The following is a 20,316-nucleotide window of genomic DNA, read 5'->3' on the forward strand; positions in this document are numbered from 1 at the left end:
TGCTCTTCTTTCTGATGTCATTTCTGGTCATTCTGTTCTTCACCACTCTTTTGCTGATGATACTCAGCTACAAAAGTCTGAAGAACAAAATCAAGTATATAGTCTGATTCTGTCAATGCAGGATTGTATTCTCGATGTTAAATCCTGGATAACATTCAACAAACTAAAGTTGAATGATGACAAAACTGAAGCTAGGATTATTTCCTCTGCAAAAAATTTAATGTCCACGTCTACTTCTTTTCCTTGCCTCTATTGTGGTTGGTGATGCCACAGTTCATTTTTCTAAATCAGTAAGGAACCTTGTAGTCATTCTGGACTCAAACCTCAGCATCCATGCTCAGGTAGTAAATCTGATATGCATAGTCAGTTGTGAACTTCGTCGCATCAACTCTATCCGTCAGTACCTTTCTGTTGAAACTACTAAAACTCTTATTTCTGCTTTTGTGCTGTCACGAATTGACTACTGTAATTCTCTTCTCATAGGCTGTCCACAAAATATTCTTCAGCGAATTCAAAAACTTCAAAACAATGCTGCCCGTCTGACTCTCAGAGTCGTCACGTACTGATCACATTTCTCCTCACCTCCGCACTCTACACTGGCTCCCCATTGAAGCGAGAATTAAATACAAAGTTGCGTGTCTGTGCTATTCTGCTTTCCACTCCACAGGACCTACTTATCTTTCTGACCTTATCAGTGTTTACACTCCCACAAGAAATCTCCGCTCTTCCTCTGACTGTTACCTTTTGAAACTTCCTCGTGTCAATACAAGAACCTATGATGAACGTTTATTCTTCTTTGCTGCTCCTCTGGAACAACCTTCCTTATCATATACGTGCATCTGATTCTATTTCTGCTTTTCACTCATCACTAAACACTCATCTTTTTAAAACCTGTCTATAAGTACTCTCAGCTTCCTTTTCTCCAACACCACCCATGTCAGTTCACTTTGGATGTATGCAGAGTGGGAAAGGGAGAGTGTGGGATGAGGAGGGTTTTTTTGAGAACGAGTGGTCATGAATGTTTTATGTTACTTGTAATATTTTTCTTTCATGTAAAGCGCCCTGAGCTCTTAGTGAGCTCGTGTCCACGTCGAGTCCGTGCTTACAGTTTCATTTATGTGCTGGTATGGAAGTTTGGGAGTGAGGAGTAAGCGTGTTTTGAACGATGTCATGAGTGTATGCAGTAAAATTGTGGGAGTGAAACAAGCTAGTATGCAAGAGCTGTATGAAAGTCGAGTGGTTAAAAAAAGCAGGCAGATAGCAACTGACGACACCCATATTTTAGTAAAGTATTATGAGCTGTTGCCATCAGGACGACGCTACAGAACTTTTAAGTTGAAATCCAGAGCTCTGAAGACTTTTATTCCACGTTCAATCCACCTTTTAAATTCTTGAGAACTCTGTGTGTGTGTGTGTGTGTGTGTGTGTGTGTGTGTGTGTGTTTGTGTGTGTGTGTGTGTGTGTGCGCGCGCGCGCGCGCACTCTCATGTGAGACGTGTGAAAGTCCGTGCATGATAGGCTGTACCTTGTTCTAGTTGTGGTGTGTGTGTGTGTGTGTGTGTGTGTGTGTGTGTGTGTGTGTGTTTACTGAGCTTAAAACGTGACAATCGGTTATAATGAATGTGCAAAATGTAGGAAGAATAATGTGCAATATGCAGGATGAATGTACAATGAATATGTCTAATGCTAACGTCCATATTCTAAATGTATTTCTGTTTAATAATTACGATGTAATAATTAATTGCAATGTTTTTAAAAGCGAATATGTGAAATGCTTTTATTTCAGAACATATGTTTATTACTCTTGTTTAATCAAGTTATCCGCGTGTGTGGGATGGGTGGTGGTGGTGGTGGGGGGTGGGGGGGGGGTGCGGTGCGGGTGTGTGCTGATTATCTGGTTGTGGTTTTCCGCAATTCATCTTTATTCTTATCTTATCTGTCTATTATAATCAATGTGTAGTATAGTAGGCTATGTTTATAATTATATTCAAATAATGTTTCTTAATTCTTTCTGTTTTTACATTAAGAATACTAGTTATTACCTGCAGTGTGTGGATGTATGTATGAAACGATGTATGTGATATTTTTTACATTTGTATCTTCGTAATATTTGTAGGGGCTGTTGTTGGCTTTTACAGTTATGGTCCCCATGTTGTTTACTTGTCTTTGTTGTGATAATGCACCTGACCAAATTTCTCCAGTTGGAGATAATAAAGTTATTCTTATCTTATCTTATCTTATCTTAGAAAGGGCGCTATATAAATGCACATTATTATCATTATTATTATTATCATTATAATAATAATAATAACAACAATAATAATAATAATTATTATTATTATTATAAGATGGGCTGCCTCGTAATGCATACTCAACCTTATTCCAACTCGATGCTGCAGGCAAAAGATAACTGGGTTACCAATGTAAGAACATGTTTATTTATGTTTGTTTGTCAAAATATGGATATGGGCATGTCTGGCTCATTCAGTTTCAGTTTCTCAAGGAGGCGTCACTGCGTTCGTACAAATCCATATGCTACACCACATCTGCTAGGCAGATGCCTGACAGCAGCATAACCCAACGCACTTGTCAGGCATTGAGTGCATGCTTTATATATTTGTGTACCTATCAGAATGGATTTCTTTTTTACATAATTTTACTAGAGGACAACACTCTCGTTGCCATGGGTTCTTTTTCAGTGCACCAAGTGCGTGCTGCACACGGGACCTCGGTTTATCGTCGCATCCGAGAGACTAGACGCTTAGTTTGATTTTCCAGTCAAACTTGGGAGAAAGGGCGAGAGCGGGATTCGAACCCACACCCTCACGGACTCTCTGTATTGGCAGCTGAGCGTCTTGACTATTCAGCCAGCTTGATCTTTGGCTCAGTCAAGGCGTAGGAAATGTCAAATTGTTTATTCATGATTTTCGCCAAAGTTTAATAGATTGTAATCCTCAGAACTGGAAAAACCACATTTAGACAAGTGAAAGGTTTCAAACGTACTCTCTGTTCACTGGGACTTTGCATTTCGTCAGACCATATCTATCTCTAAATTTCAATCGTGCTGTTATCCGAATTATGTCAAAGTTTCAGATATGTGTGTTCATCACCATAAATATAACTTATAAGACCCAAACCTAATATATATATATATATATATATATATATATATATATATATATATATAACAACTTTATATGTCTACTTTGTGAAAATTGCAAATGCGTTTTGTCCTAGTATATCCCGTCATTCAGAGTTTACGACAACAGTTTATCCCAGAAATATACTATAAGCAACTTACACTCTTCCGTTTTAGTATGCCAATGTCTTCAACAAATCAAATGGTGGCGGAAATTCTATGTATATTTTTGTATCGAGCATTCAATTTAAGAGGGGCATTGCGCTCTCAACAGACTGTACACCAACATTTGTATGACGGAATAATTCTGTTGTCACATGCCCCTTTATTTTGGGGCATTGGCCTATAATGAATAAACCATTCATTCATTCATTCATTCATTCACTCTCTCTCTGTGTCTGTCTCTCTCTCTTTGCAGATGATACAACAATCCACACATCCCACACTAATATCAACGCTCTTGCTAAAGACTTACAAGAAAGTACCGATGAACTAGTTCAATGGACTGAACTTAACCACATGTCTCTTCGTCCACAAAAAACGAAATGCATGTTGATCACCACCAGACAAAAGAGGCAAAACACTATCGATAGATTTCCTCCCATCCAACTTAAACGGGAACCTATTGACCAGGTTAGTGATCATAAAGTTCCGGGAGTCATAATCGACAACAATCTCACTTGGATTCCTCACAAAACTTCCCATTGCAAGAAGACAGCCCTGAAAAACCATTAACTGTCCAAAATGAAGCACTTCCCTGAACTCCTCTCACGGATTTTTTTTCAAGCACATATACAGTCTACAATTGATTACGCATCAACACTATGGAACTCCGCCGGTGGGAAAACCATGAAGCCATTACTAAATCTTCATGAACGGGGGCTCAAGTTGGTACTCCTACAAATGGCTTCCCTTTTGGACTCAGACTATAAACAAGCAAATATTCTCCCTCTGATCCGTAGATTAGAGTACAACAAGGAATAACAATGCACGAGATTATGACAGGAAATGCACCACCAATACAAATAAGCACATTTTTAGCAAGTTCATCAAGGAATCCCCCTGAAGTCCATATCCCAGACCCAAGAATTGATTTGTTCAAATCCAGTTTGGTTTACTCAGGTGCCACACTATGGAACTCACTCCAAGAAACAATTAAACACCACCACTGCCCAACTCCCTTAAAAACATTACCATTCCCACCTTTTGCCAGTGTAATGTACTGTCCACCTTGTTGATTCCGATCGACTCTTGACCCATCACCCCGTCACCCCCCGACCCTCCCACCTCATCATATTGCACTCCTGTTTATTTGTGTGAATTTTTATAATATTTCATTCGTTTGTAATGCATGTTACTTCTGTTTGCTTCTTCGCTTCTTACCTTTGTTAATTCGATGTATCAATGTATGTGTACCGACATACACATAGTCCTTGTAAATTTTGTATATTATATATATATATATATATATATGTGTGTGTGTGTGTGTGTGTGTGTGTGTGTGTGTGTGTGTGTGATTGTGTGTGTACATATATTGATTAGATAATTCGTAGATGATTACAATGATTAGATGATTACAGTGTAAGCTACTTTGTTTTCCTTACTTGACCTGCTGATCTCTATATGTTCCATACAATATGAGGTCAGCTGATGTTGTTTTAATTCCGATCTCTCTCTCTCTTGCAAAGTTGTGAAGTCGTGCTTCTATGTGCTTTGTATTTCAAGTCGTGTACCTCCGAACTTAGGTACATTTGTCACTCGAAGTTGACAACTATTGTGAAGCACCATGCTTTCACATGCACTGACCTTTCGCTTTGTGTGTGGAGCCTTCCAGCCGGTCAACGCTTCGTTCATGTTGAGCGAAGTTTCGGGCCGCCATGAGAGTGGCCATTTTGAAGCTGAAGACCCGTGCAGACGGTGTAACTCTTGGATTGTTACTCTCTCTGTTCTTCTACGGAAATCTGCTCCAGCAGTGCGGAGACGTGGAGCTGAATCCTGGACCTGGACCCAAGTCAGACAACATGCGGCAGACCCGTCTTGACAGTGCAGGAGCTTCACGCAGAGACAGCGCCAGCAGCCCAGGATCTACCCCCACCTCAGCAGCTCAGTTGGAACCGACTCTGAAAGATGTGATGGCTATTCTTAGTGGCTTGAACTGTAAATCTGATTATTTGAACTGTAAATTTGATAAAATGAGTGATGATGTAAAAGATGTAAAGGATGATGTAAGAGATGTCAAAGAAATGTGTGTGAACTTACAGGGTGAGGTTTCCAACTTAAAACAAGAAGTTTCTGACTTAAAGCAAGAGAATGACAGAGTAAAATGTGAAAATGACAGGCTTTGCACCAAGGTAGATTCTCTGGACATGAAAGTGGACGACCTTGAGGGCAGGTCCAAACGGAATAACCTGATTATTCATGGTATTCCTCGTATGAAAGACGAGACCTGGCAACAGTGTGAAGAGTCTTTTCATGAGATACTCACTAACAAACTTGAACTTTCTGATGATGTCCAGTTTGACCGTGTCCATCGTGTCAGTTCAAAGCCTGACTCCCCCATTGTTGCGCAGTGTACATTCTATAAGGACAAGGTCAGAATTTTGCAGTCAAAGCAGAAACTGAAAGGAAACAAAATTTTCTTTGGTGAAGACTTTTCCATGCGAGTAAGAGAAATCAGGAAAAAGCTTGTCCCGCATCTTAAGACCGCAAGATCTCAAAACAAAAAGGTGTCAATGATTTACGACCATCTTGTCAATGATGGCAGAAAATTCGGTCTGGGTGACAATGAAAACCTGGTTCAACTGGGATAGAGGTCCGGTCAGCCCTCTGATGGGAAAATGTGCCGCTGTCACGATCCAGAGGGAACAAAATGTTAAGCTTTCACCATGCATTGTTTGTGTTTCAGGTCCACGTGCAAGCATAACGTATGGGGTTGTGAACTGTGCTGGCTTAATGTCAGCGAGTGATGAAAATCCCGTGCATGATATAAGAATGTGTTGTTTGTACACCGGGCGGAAGATTGAGAACATGTGAATGACCCTGATTTTTTTATGTGTTGAATGAACCAAATGTGACGAGTGCGATGGATGGAAGCGACCGTGTGACTGAGAGTAAAACTGACAGTGGTGGTGATTGCGCGACTGGAAACGAAACCGCGACGGTGACAGTGTGATTGGAGATGTGCAAAGTGACAAATAGAAATATAAGTGTGAACGAATGCATGGACGAGACAGAAGCACGCTCAATGTCGAGCGCAAATAATATTAATCTTGTGCTTTGGTCAGGTGAACATGTTGATGACATTACGACAAATAGGAAAGAAAACGATTGTTGTTATCCGAAGAGAGAATGAGTATAGTGTGTCCTTTCTTCACTGGAATGTATGTGGATTGTTTCATAAGATTGATGACGCAGATTTCATTCGTTTTTTGTCTTCTTATGACTTTGTTTGTTTGGTGGAAACTTTTGTAGAGAGATTTGATATATGCTTCTTTTTTCTTTTTTTTTAAGATTATAAATTATGTGTTAAACCAGCTATAAAACTGACCAGGCAGGGGAGATGTTCAGGGGGCATAATTTGCATGGTGCGTAAATATTATCTTCGCACATACAACAAATAAATTGTGATAATCCTTATTCAATGTTATTTTTGCTCAATAAAGATTTTTTTTGTTTTAGTAAAAAAAAAGAAAAAAAAAGAAAAAAAGAAAGGTACCACTTGTATGTGCATATGAAAATGCTCACTATTATTCCATAAATGGTTTCCATACTGGAGCAGATTTACTCGAAGTATTGTAAACCAGTTGTATTTTGATGATATTGAAATATTGTTGTGTGGTGACATGAATGCCAGAACATCTGGTGGTGGTGGTGTGTCCATCGAGATCGATGATGACCATCGTTGTCATCCAGCTGGGGGATGGTGGTGGGGTGGGGTGGGGTGGGGTGGGGGGGAGGATGCTCATGAATCTATCTGTGAATGCGCAGATAGCTGAATAGTCCAATCTGCGCACGAAATGTTCGCTGACAGTTGGGGCAGACAAAGACAGGCATACCATTGTCAGGGAGCTTGTTTGTCCGTGACTTTCTGGCCTGCCTCTTCTGAACAGCTGCAGCAGTCCTGTTGGCCTCGCACAACTTGGCGCCTTTGTGCACAGCAGCGCGCCATTTGTCACGGTCCACTGCAGATTCCTCCCAGGAGTCAGGGTTGATATCAAACGCTTTCAGAGAGACTTTCAGAGTATCTCTGAAGCGCTTCTTCTGACCTCCGTGTGATCTCTTCCCTTGTTGCAGCTCGCCATAGAAGAGCCTTTTGGGCAGCCGATGGTCTGGCATGCGCACCACGTGTCCAGCCCAGCGAAGCTGGGACTTCATCAGGATGGTGAAGATGCTGGGAAGGGTGGCTTTAGCGAGCACCTCTGTGTCTGGGGTCCTGTCTTGCCACTTGATGTTCAGTAGCTTCCTGAGGCATGTTGTGTGGAAGTGGTTCAGCTTCTTGGCATGTCGTTGGTACACTGTCCAAGTTTCGCAGGCGTACAGTAGTGTGGGGAGAACTACTGCTCTGTAGACCTTTAGCTTGGTCTCAAGACTAATGCCTCTTCTGTTCCAGACATTTGCATTGAGTCTACCAAAAGTTGCGCTTGCTCTTGCAATCCTGACGTTCACTTCATCGTCGATTGTCACATTTCGTGACAGTGTGCTGCCAAGGTATGTGAACCGCTCCACCGCACTGAGTCTCTGACCATTGACTGTGATGTTGGGCTCAACGTAGGGTTTCCCTGGGGCTGGCTGATGGAGAACTTCAGTTTTCCTCGTGCTGATGGTAAGGCCGAAGTTCCTGCTGGCAGTGGCAAACTTGTCGACGCTGAGTTGCATGTCAGCTTCAGATCCAGCGTTGAGGGCACAATCATCAGCAAACAAAAAGTCTCGGATGATGTCTGTCATGACCTTCGTTTTTGCTTGAAGCCTTCTGAGGTTAAACAGCTTGCCATCTGTTCGGTACTTTAGGCCGATTCCAACATCGCCATCTCTGAAGGCATCAGTAAGCATTGCAGAGAACATGAGGCTGAACAGCGTTGGAGCCAGGACGCAGCCTTGCTTGACACCGTTTGTGACAGCAAAAGGAGCAGATGTTTCGCCACTGTCCTGGACTCGAGCCTGCATGCCTTCATGGAATTGGCTGACCAAGGAAATAAATTTCCGAGGGCATCCGTACTTGGCCATGATCTTCCACAGTCCCTCTCTACTCACGGTGTCGAAGGCCTTAGTGAGGTCGACATAGGTGGAGAACAGATCAGCATTTTGCTCCTGACATTTCTCTTGCAGCTGCCTTGCAGCAAACACCATGTCGGTGGTTCTGCGCTCTTTCCGGAATCCACATTGGCTCTCAGGCAAATGACCTTGGTCAAGGTGTGCTGTGAGGCGGTTTAGTAGGATCCTGGCAAGTATCTTGCCTGCGATGGAGAGCAAGGAAACGCCCCGATGGTTATCACAGGCTTGCCGGTTCCCCTTTCGCTTGTACAAGTGAATGATAGATGCATCTTTGAAATCCTGGGGGATCGTCTCTTCTTTCCACATGAGTGAGTACAGCTGATGGAGCTTCGGAGTCAGCACAGTGCCTCCATCCTTGTAGACCTCTGCTGGTATGGAGTCTGAGCCAGGTGCTTTGCCAGTGGATAGCAGACGGATTGCTTTCTGGGTCTCAAGAGGTGTTGGCGGATCGTCCAGTGCTTCGTTGATGGGGACTTGTGGGAGACGGTCTATGGCTTCATCATTTATGAAGGAAGGGCGATTTAAGACACTGTTGAAGTGCTCAGCCCAGCGTTCGAGAATTTTCTCCTTCTCGGTGATCAAGGTATTCCCATCTGTACTGAGGAGGGGGGATGATCCTGAGGATGTGGGGCCGTAGACTTCTTTTAAGGCATCATAGAACCTCTTCATATCGTGCCTGTCAGCATATCCCTGGATCTCATCAGCTTTGTCACTCAGCCACTTATCCTGCATCTGGCGTAACTTTTGCTGAACAGTCCTGCGGATGGCATCGTACGCATCCTTTTTTGACGTGGACTTTGGGTTGCTCAGGTAGGCTTGATGCAGACGGCTTTTCTCATCCAGAAGCTGCTTGATTTCATCACAGTTTTCATCAAACTAGTCTTTGTGCTTTCTGGTCATGGGTCCCAGGGTCTCTGAAGCTGTACTATAGATCAGCTCACGCAGGGTCCTCCAGTCAGACTCCACATTCTGGTTGTCCAGAGAGGCGGATTCCAGACGATCTTCCAGCAGCTCTACAAAGGACTGTTTGATGGTGATGTTTTTCAGCTTAGCGATGTTAAGCCGTTTTGGAGCCTTCTGGCCTTGGGGGCGTCTCTTGGGCTGGATTCGAATATTCAGCTTCGAGACTACAAGGCGATGGTCTGTCCAACACTCGGCGCCGCACATGGTCTTTGTTACACCTACATCTTGCCTATCCCTTTTCCTGACGATGACATAATCGATGAGATGCCAATGCTTTGAGCGAGGGTGCATCCATGACGTCCTGTTACGGGTAGGGAGGCAGAAAACTGTGTTGGTTATCAGCAGTTCGTGCTCTGCACAGGTCTGAAGCAAAAGCAATCCATTTGGGTTGCAGTGGCCCACACCGTGCTTTCCAATCACTCCATCCGAGGAGATGTAGTCAGAGCCAACTCTAGCATTGAAGTCCCCAAGAATGATGAGCTTATCTGCTTTAGGGATAGCAGCAATGACAGAGTGAAGGTCCTCGTAGAACTTCGCCTTCACTTCATCCAGGTTGGTCATGGTTGGGGCGTAGACACTGACAATGGTGAGGTGCTTCTGGCCAGATGCCAGTGGAAGTTTCATGGTCATAAGCCTATCGTTGACTCCCTTTGGGATTCCAGCTAGCTTGCTGACAAGTGCTGTTTTTTACTGCAAAACCAACGCCAGCCTCACGTCGCTCTTCGCTTCCACGTCCACTCCAGAAGAAGTTGTACCCAGATCCCTGTTCACAGAGCTCGCCTTCGCCTGCAAGCCGAGTCTCACTCAAGGCTGCAATGTCAATGTTGTATCTCGCGAGTTCGGATGCAACTAGTGCCGTTCTCCTTTGGGGTCTGTCCGCGTTATCTCTGTCCAGGAGAGTCCTTATGTTCCAAGCACCAATGGTGAGAGGAACGATCCTTGTTTTTTTCTTTTCTTTCTTGTTTCGACCGCTGATGTAGGGTCCCCGCCAGCCGCGGTATGCTGGCCAGGGTGATATGGAGCAGGCAATTTTTAGGGCACCTTTTCTAGCCCCTTCCTCATGCCAGGGAGGTGAGCAGTGCATTCCTAACGAGGGCTGCTCAGACGCTCAGACGGCTGCCGAGCTCCATCGCTGCTCCTGTCGACGAAGAACGACCCTATGGCCTGAGCCGCCTGCATGCAGGTCTGCGGCTGCGACTGCCAGTGTACCCACACCTGTCGTTTCGTCGCTCGCCTGTCGCCACAGGACTTGGGGGTGATGAAATGATGAAGGATGAAAGGTCATTTTGGATGACTGATGACTTGCGCGATGAGTTTGTTTAAAGTGAAGAGGAGTTGCGCAACGTCGACCTCACTCTCGTCCGGGTCCACCAATTTCCAGTGGCAAGACTAAGTCGAGACGACTGGAGGATGAGCACGGATGCAGTGGATGACCAAGATATCCTTTCGGTGTCTCATCTTGCTCTCTGCACTCCACAGTGCGTTGCTGTAACCGCCTTCCTCTCCGTTGAACCGATAGATTTCTTCCGCAGATTCTGCCGGATCCAGACTTCGCATGCATGGGTAGACACACCCCGGGGGCCAACTGCGTGTGGCATGCACACAGCACGGTGGAGCTAGATGGCCGTCGGTGGCTCTCCTGAGCCAACGCCCTTTTATGGATCTCCATAAGGGTGTCTAGCCACCCGCCTCACCAGTCCCGGAAGGGAGCGGTGGGAGTGCCGGTTTAGTCGCCGGCAACCCGACCCTGAACAGGTTGTACTGGATTACAGGTTACCAGTAGCAGATCTAATGACCTGACCTGACCTGACAGAACATCTAATGCATCTCTGAACGTTATGTCAGACCACGAATTATATATAAGTCATAATAAAAGTATAACAAGTATTGTAAGAAGACAAAATAGTAAACTCATATGAAAAATAGTTGCTGAGCATGTGCACTATATTGGGATTGTGTATTCTCGACGGTATATGTAATAGTGATCTTGAAGGTCGTTTCACATATATTTCTGATGTTAAGAACAGTGTAAATGATTATTTTTTGGCTTCTGTAAATTTTTTTCGGGTTTTTGTGTGTGTAAAAGATCGGTCCTAACTGTCATGGAAAGATTTGAATCAGATCATCTGCCCCTTGTATTATGTTTTTATAAAGAAAATGAAGAGAGATGTACATGCGTGGATCTAAATATAGAAAATAATCAGTTTGTTGTGAAATATTGCTGGAACAGTGACCATGCTAGGCAATTCATGCTTTCCATGAATTCACAGTATATCCATGAAAAAAATGCAACTGCAGAAAACTTAATGTATGTGGATGTAAACGAAGCAATTTTTAGGTTTAATATGATTGTTAAGGAACAAGCTGGAGAAAAGAGTGCCAGTAAATAAGTTGACGACTACTCAGAACAATTGGTTTGATCAAGAATGTAGAAATACAGAACGTTATGTTCGTATATTACTAAGAAAATTTAGAAAAACAACAACAAAGAAACATTGGACAAAGGTGATAGAGTTTTATTTTGTAGTGCAAGACGTGAATACAAGAATATGAATAAACGAAAGAAGAAAGAATATAATGAATCATTGTTAAATAAACTTATGAATTCTGTCAAAAGTCAGCAGACGTTTTGGGAAACAATGCAGAAATTTTCAAAAAAGAAAATACAGTCTTCAAATTGTATTCCTATGCATGAATGGCACCAACATTTTAAAGATTTGTTAGAAAAGGATGATGTAATGTCCATGGAAGATAATGTATTTGATGATAATGAAGATGATAGACCTATATCTAGTGAAGAAGTTGTTTTTGCAATACGAAAATTTAAAAATGGCAAATCCAATGGTCCAGATGGTTTGATTGGCGAGTTTTTCAAAAATTCTGGTGAATGTGTCCTAATTTTTTTGTTTTTAGTGAAATTGTTTAATTTTTTGTTTGACTCTGGAGTTTATTCTGACAGCTGGAAAGAGTCAGTAATTTTGCCTTTGTTTAAGAAGGGTGATTTACATGATGCAAATAACTATAGGGGTATTTCTTTGTGCAATGTTTGTAGCAAATTGTATAGTACTATTATTGATAACAGATTTCACGAGTGGATCAGCCAGAATGATGTAACGGGAGAACATCAAGCTGGTTTCAAGAAAGGCTGTTCTACAATTGATCATATCTTTACTTTATTGACTGCCGTTCAGAAACAGTTTGTGTATAAACAGAAGTTGTATGTTGTTTTTGTGGACTTCGAAAAAGCGTTTGATTCAATTTCTCGGAAACTGTTATGGCCTATTTTGCTGGAAAATGGAATTAAAGGCAAGTTGTATCGGTGTATAAAAAGTATGTATTGTGAAGTGAAAGCCAGAATAGGGGCCACATTGATTTTGTTATCTGTACTGGGGGAGTTAAGCAATGTGACGTGTGCAGCCCGGTTTTGTTTTCTTTATTTATCAACGAGTTAGCTTTAGAGATAATTGAAAATGGTCGTCATGGAGTCACTTTTGATCTTGTGGAATTGTTTTTGTTGCTTTTTGCAGATGATATTATTTTATTATCTACAACGGTAGTTGGTCTTCAGAGACAATTGAACACCTTGTATTCAGCAGCAACTAGATTAGAGCTTAGAGTAAATATGAATAAGACAAACATTATTGTGTTTCGTAAAGGAGGCTATCTGGCACGTAGTGAGAGATGGATGTATTAGGAATGAAAAAAATGGTTGTGGTTAATGCTTACAAATATCTTGGTATTTACTTTACAACAAAGCTTAGTTTTGGTTTCGCATGTTGTGATATTGCAAACAGAGCTAAAAACGCAGTTGTGGTTATCCTTAATATTTTGTATAAATTAGATTGTAATTCATTTGTTGTTTTCTCTAAGTTGTTTGATACTCAGGTGCAGCCAGTCCTGCAATATGGGCAGAAATATGGTCGTTGGAGAATTATGTAATAATAGAAAATGTGCATTTATATGCCATGAAGCGTTTTAAATGTACACCATCGAACACCTAATCATTTTGTTTATGGAGAACTGGGTAGGTATCCAGTTTACTTGAACTCGTATGTGAAATGTATAAAATGCGGGCTTAAACTTACAAGAATGGATAAATTTAGATTGCCCTGTCAGGCTTACAAGTTATTGCGAAACTTAGATAGTAACGGTAAGAAGACATGGGCACTAACATACGAATATGTCTAAATTCATACGGATTTGCGGTTGTTTGGGACAATCAGGGTGTTCAATGTATCTCAGGATTCTTAAAATGTTTTAAACAAAGATAAATTGATTGTACATGGCAGGACTGGCAGGACCATATGTATAGCAGTGATAGATTTGCACAATATAGATATTTCAAGACAACGCACATGATAGAACCTTACATTGGAATAAAGAATAGATATATAAAGAGTGCTTTAAGCAAATTTAGATTCGACGTCTCTGATATTGCTTGCCAAGATAAAGAACATAAAATCCATTTTTGTTTTGTTGCCCTGCTTTTCATGATCTCAGATTGAAATTAATTAATTCGAAGTATTTTGCAGAACCATGTCATTTTAGGCTAAATATGTTGTTGTCAACAATAAATGAGACAGTTCTTTTTAATTTAGCTGTGTATATTTATGAAGCAAGCAAGAGGCTATGCACTGCAGTCTCTTAATATTCGTTTGCAGACCTTATGTTAACTGTTACCTTTGTTAATGAAAATTATGTTCCTTTGTATTATCCCCTTCAGTATGGGGCCAAGGCCTTTATCTGAATAAACATCTGAATCTGAATCTCTCTCTCTCTCTCTCTCTCTCTCTGTCTGTCTCTCTGAGTCTCCCTCTCCCTCTTTCTGTATGTCTGTCTCTCTCCCTCTCTCTCTCTCTCGTTCACCTGTGACATTTTATTTTCATATATATATATATATATATATATATATATATATATATGTGTGTGTGTGTGTGTGTGTGTGTGTGTGTTATCTGTGTGTGTGTGTGTGTGTGTGTGTGTATACACTATCTTATATGTATATGGAATTATGCTCCCCCTTCATTGCTATATGTACATGTATCTGTATTAGACATACGGTTTCATATTCACATTGTATAGTATTTGATAGCATGCACTATGTATGCTCATGTGTGTGTAAGTGTGCGTGTGTGTAAGAGAGAGAGAGAGTGTGCGTGTGTTCTTACTGTTTCTTTTTCCTATGTATTTTATTAACACCATGCTTGTACTTGCGCGCGCGCGCGCGCGTGTGTGTGTGTGTGTGTGTGTTATTATTACCATGCTTTTGCCTTTCTATAGTATGTACACGCATGTTATGGCTTTATGTAGGATTGTGTAGTGTATGTTGGCATTTAAGTAGCATTGTGTGTTGTAGACCCCGAGGACTGGATGTAAAAAAGCGCACCAGTGCTTATCTATTATACTCGAAAATAAAGAATTTTGTCTTGTGCTGTCTTCTCTTGTCTTGTCTTGTCTCTTGCTCGCTCATTCTCTGCCTCTCTGTCTGTCTCTGTCTCCGACTCTATCTCTCTGTCTGTCTGTTTCTCTCATTGAAAGAAAAACCGCTTCTATCCGCACGCTATTAATCTAATAAAAATGATAAAGTGCTACCATTGTATCAAACAAAAAACAACAACAAAAAACAATACCGAAAAAATTACTCAAAATCTTCAGTCATATTTCAGCAAATACGATTTATTTCACCGAGGCAACATGGATTCAAAAAGATTTATTCTTGTCATACTGTATTGACTAACCCTGTAGATGAATGCCATTTAAACATAAACAACAATTAAAACTTTTATTTACTTGTTTTTTTTTTCATTTCGCAACATCCGTTGCTTCTGTCGGTCATAATGTACTGAAAAATTGACTTATGAGTGGCTTATTTTCAGTTTTAGTCGAAATGGTATCTTCTTTTCTTGACAATAGAAAACTTTTGTAGTGTATTGTGCCTTTTGTATTGTACTGCACCATCTCTCTCTCTCTCTCTCTCTCTCTCTCTCGCTCGCTCGCTCGCTCTGTATGTACTGTGATCACACCTACACCGATGATCATGTGCTTAGCGATACAATTCTGTTCTCTCCGCCTATATTCATTTTTTGTTGATGTTCTTTTCGGGGGCGGGGCGTGGGTGGGGGGTGGGCGAGGGGGGTCTTTGTTTATTTCAATTTATTTTGCTTTCGTTTCCTTTCATCATCTTTATTATCATCATTGTCATCCTTATCATCATCATCATTGTCATCCTTATCATCATCATCATCAGCAGCAGCAGCAGCAGCAGCAGCAGTAGTAGTAGTAGTAGTAGTCTCTGTCTCTGTCTCTTTCTCTTTGTGTCTGTCAGAGTGTCTATGTTTCTCTCTGTCTCTCTCTGTCTCTCTGTCTTTGTCTCACACACACACACACACACACACACACACACACACATTCACAAACACACACACTCTCTCTCTACTTTGTGTTATGCCCACAGAGATCAGAACAAGGAAACAGGGGAGCTACGTTCGAATGTTCTTTTTGAGACAAGTGAGCTATCATGTTATTGAATTTGGTCGATATGATGTTCATTTATCACCACATGTTATTACCACATGCTATCCATATGACAATACTGCAGTTTTCTTGTCTTGAAATACACTTGAATATCTCATATTAAACAGCTAAACGTCTAATCTTACTGTAAGCATGGCGAATGGAATGTTATTTTTGGCAATGGCATCTCCTGTGCCTTGGGAAAAATGACAGCTTCACAGCGGAAATGGGTTGATTAATGTTAAGATTTACATATTTCTTGACGCCTTTCTTAATCAAGAGGACTGGGTTTTCTTGTCTGTCTGATTTTGGTGTCGGTGGCAGCGTTTCTCACGATATAAAATATAAGAAGACAATGCTAGAATGACAATGAACATACATAGTTATAAAACAAAGTGATTCGCGTATCAGTCAATGATGAAAAAAGCCTCACAACACATGGCATAATATGTGCTCCCATTGTATAATCCATTCAACTGAGACCATAACGGCTGTCAGAGACAGAGAAAGAAAGAGATACATAGACGAAGACGGGGGAGAAACACCGACAAAGAGAAAGGTGGGGTTGGGGCGGGGTGGGGGGTGGGGGTGTGTGCAACGGACTTTCTTCGTGAAATGAGAATGAGGTGGGGGTTGGGAAGGATGGTTTCTTTAGAACCTGAAGGAGATGGGGTCCAAAAACCCGATGCAGAGTTTTCTTCCATCGAAATTGGAGCGTGGCTATTTCCTCTGTCTGTGACCCAAGTCAACACAGCAAGCACCAGCGGCAAACAGCGCATTGATTTCAGAGAGAGGAACAGAGAGAGAGAGAGAGAGAGAGAGAGGGGGGGGGGGGCAGGTAGGTGAGGGAATGGGGATGGAAGGAGGTATGTGGTTGTCCACTCAGATGATTGTCTGCCGCATGTCTATGTGTCTGTCTATGTGCCAGGCTTCAAAGGCCAAGGGACAACGAAGTGCTGAGTGGCTTCGGTGGGTAGATGAGAGGAGAGTGGTGGAGTGAGGATAAGGGTAAGGTGTGGGAGGGGATGAGGGTTGGGAAACTGACAGAATGTGTGCTTGGAGTCACCTCAGCTGTCCATTCTGTTTCTGTATGATTCTAGCAGGTATTAAAACACAAGCATGCTCCAAAATAAGAGTTTGACTGCGATGAAAAGAACGCTACGGAAATCCAAACACAAACCTTGTTGAAGGCGAAGAAATTCACTCCGCAGTAGGGTGGTCAGCAACATCCGGATCCTGATGCTGATTGGCACCTAAAAGTATATAAAGACAATCTATAACTAGCCATTTTAATAGATAATGTTGGAGACATTGTTCTTTTGGCAGTTTGTATATTTTTAATTTGCGATCCAGAACACTTAGCTGCATATTCGCCAAAACGTAACAAAACTTACATTGCAGGAATCGTCTGCCGTCTGTTAAAAAGAAGGGGGTGGGGTAAGGGGGCTTTAAAGATACAAGCAATATTTGCTGTGATATGTGCACATCATGGCGTGATATTGACCTCTGTCTGAAGTACACATCAAGACGGGAAGAAAAACTGGAAAGATAAAGTCAAATGCTTTCCGGAGACTGAACGATTTGCCTGTTCGAAGGAAGTTTAATCTTCACTGACATTTCGCTCCAGACTTTCACCGACGTGACGGTTCACAATCGATGTCACCAGACAGTTCTCCTGGTCAAAACAGATTCCATGTTTATAGCACGTTCTGGAATGAAAAAAACACGATTTAAAGAGTGATTCATCAAGGTTCACGAGAACAGGTGTTTTGGTTTATAAGCCATTCGAAGCTTTAAAATAAATGAAACCGGAAATATTTTCATGTATTATTTCTCCGTGAAATGCATCATTTGGTTTTAACATTATTAGATCTTGACATTCATAAATCTAGCATTGATAATAGTCTTCACGGTCAACTGAACTATTATGCAAAAATAACTACCTCTAACTTTTCACTTTAAATGAACATATTGCATGGTAGATGTATACGAGCACATGTACTGGACTGGACTGTGTCATAATTATCATGTGTCATCTCGTTACGGTGCGTCATGTCGAGTTGGTTTGGACACATTAAGTGATACTTCAGTTACTACTAATAATAACGATAATAATAATGATGGTGATACAACAACAGCACCAACAACAACTACTACGACTTCTACAACGACTTCTAAGAAGAAGACGCTTGCAAATGTGCAAATACATGAAGCTAACAGAAATCTTACATGCAAGATTGATCGCGCACGCACACACACACACACACACACACACACACACACACACACACACAGAGACATATATATATATATATATATATATATATATATATATATATTCATTTATTTATTCATCTATCTGTACACTTATTGTTTTTGTATTAACTGTTCATATCCGCTTTGGGGGCCTTTTTATGGAGCAGACATTTTCGTAGCCCACGTTGGATCTCAAGGACCCCAATGTCTTGCACATTTTGATGAACTAACGAAGACAGTCCTAAAGAGATGGTCCAAAATTCAAAACTGGGTAAGAAATCAATCTGTAAATGTGTAAAAACATAATTTCTGAATAATAACGTTACGTTCCAGTGCGCATTCAACAAATACACCGAGTTTTGTGTACTTTGAACATTGGGGCCAATCTATTGCAGTCGAATTGCTTGTAGAGTGGTAAATTCCCAGTTTTGCGAATTTTCAGTGGTTGATAGAATGCAGTCAGAGCAATATCATTAGCTGCCAGCTGTGTAGGTAATAAGCATTGCATGGTAGTTTTCCGTTATCAGTTTGTAACAACACACACACACACAAACACACACACACACACGCACACCCTTCTATAAACACACTACCTCCATTTATTCCTCCACAAATCGAGCTGAGGCATTTCCACAGCCGCATTTCTGACGACTTTGAGCATATGCAACTTTCTGGAATGTGCTCCACGCCAGATTTATTCTGGCCTCGCAGACCTTGGGGAACCAAAGTAAACATGATTATCCTTTCCACCACTGTCTAAGAGGTATCAGGAATAGTGTAGACTGCAACGTCCTCTTTACTGATGTCCCATCGTCGGGAAATCGGTGCTGTTTCCATGTCCTGTCATTTGCTGCGTGTGTGTGTGTGTGTGTGTGTGTGTGTGTGAAGATAATTTCGATTCTTAAATGCACAGTAGTAGTTCAGATCGACCAAATACCCCTATGAATTGTTAGCAGTTCAACAATATCAAGAAACGTTGCATGATTAGGAAAGACGTTGCACTGCAAGCATAACTGTCTATTTCCACAACGAAATCAACAATAACAAAAATGCTTGTGATCCGTCCCGCAGCGTGTTATGACCGTTGCTCTGCGATGCGTTTTTGCTGCGTGCGTAGTAGACTACTGGATACTGCTTTCCACACTTCGATGATGGATTTAGTGCTGGTCTTCAGTCTTCTTCCACCAAGGGCCATATTCAAGACAAAATTAATGTTGCCTTCAGGCAACTTACCTTTGACACAGTAAGGATCCGCGGACACAATTTACTTTGAAGGTAAAGTCGTCTTCACGCACGATGCACTCGATCTATATTTAATCGCGGGTATTCCCTTCTGCACATGCCATTTCACTTCATACAGCACTACAGTTCCTTCTGTTCCTTCCCATTGTTCATGTTCACAGTGACGGCAAACTTCGAGTGTGGGGAAAAATAAGAAAGGGTAACTAGAGATGGTAGAAGAGCACCGAACCTGATGAATGTTGTGGGTCGTGTTCGACTTCTTCAACAATGCCCCTAACATGTGCTTGTTGAAAACGAAATTGGTTGACAAGTTCTACGTCATCAAAACTATAAGGCGGTGTTTAACTCTAAAAGTACGGTCTCTCCGCAAACACACCTTTTCCCTCAACAGGAACAACACAACGCCTTTGGGCTTGAAGAGCCGCGGGTAGGTTTTAGTATCCTTGAATACCACCCCAGGTTGTACCTCTAATGACGGGGAAGGAGCGGGGGAGGAGTTGGGGGTTGGGGGTAAGGGGGTATTCCATATCCTTACCAACCTTCATGGTGGGTTCAACTGTAGTTCTTTTGTTTGCCCTGGAACTTTTGACATTCCACCAATCGGGTGACAGTGGGCTGGGGGGAATGAGTTGGGGGAGGTATCTGACATCCCAGTGTAAATGACCTGGTACTGCATGGCTGTCTGTTGTAGCTAGCAATTAATTAGTCATTGGTACTTGGATGACTGTGATCCATGGTATTTCTATAGTCTGAGTCTAAGGTCAGGTCAGGTCATTAGATCTGCTACTGGTAACCTGTAATCCAGTACAACCTGTTCAGGGTCGGGTTGCCGGCGACTAAACTGACACTCCCACCGCTCCCTTCCAGGACTGGTGAGGCGGGTGGCTAGACACCCTTATGGAATTAAAAACGAGATCCATAAAAAGGCGTCA

General features: G+C 41.8%; 1 protein-coding gene across 2 annotated transcripts in view; it reads left to right on the forward strand.

The window, feature by feature from the left end:
- LOC143295366 (uncharacterized) overlaps nt 1–20,316 on the forward strand; it is a 378,847-nt gene that overhangs the window by 70,223 nt on the left and 288,308 nt on the right. The window lies entirely within an intron of this gene.

The sequence above is a fragment of the Babylonia areolata genome, chromosome 20 (assembly GCF_041734735.1).
Source record: "Babylonia areolata isolate BAREFJ2019XMU chromosome 20, ASM4173473v1, whole genome shotgun sequence".
Classification (NCBI taxonomy): Eukaryota; Metazoa; Mollusca; class Gastropoda; order Neogastropoda; family Buccinidae; genus Babylonia; species Babylonia areolata.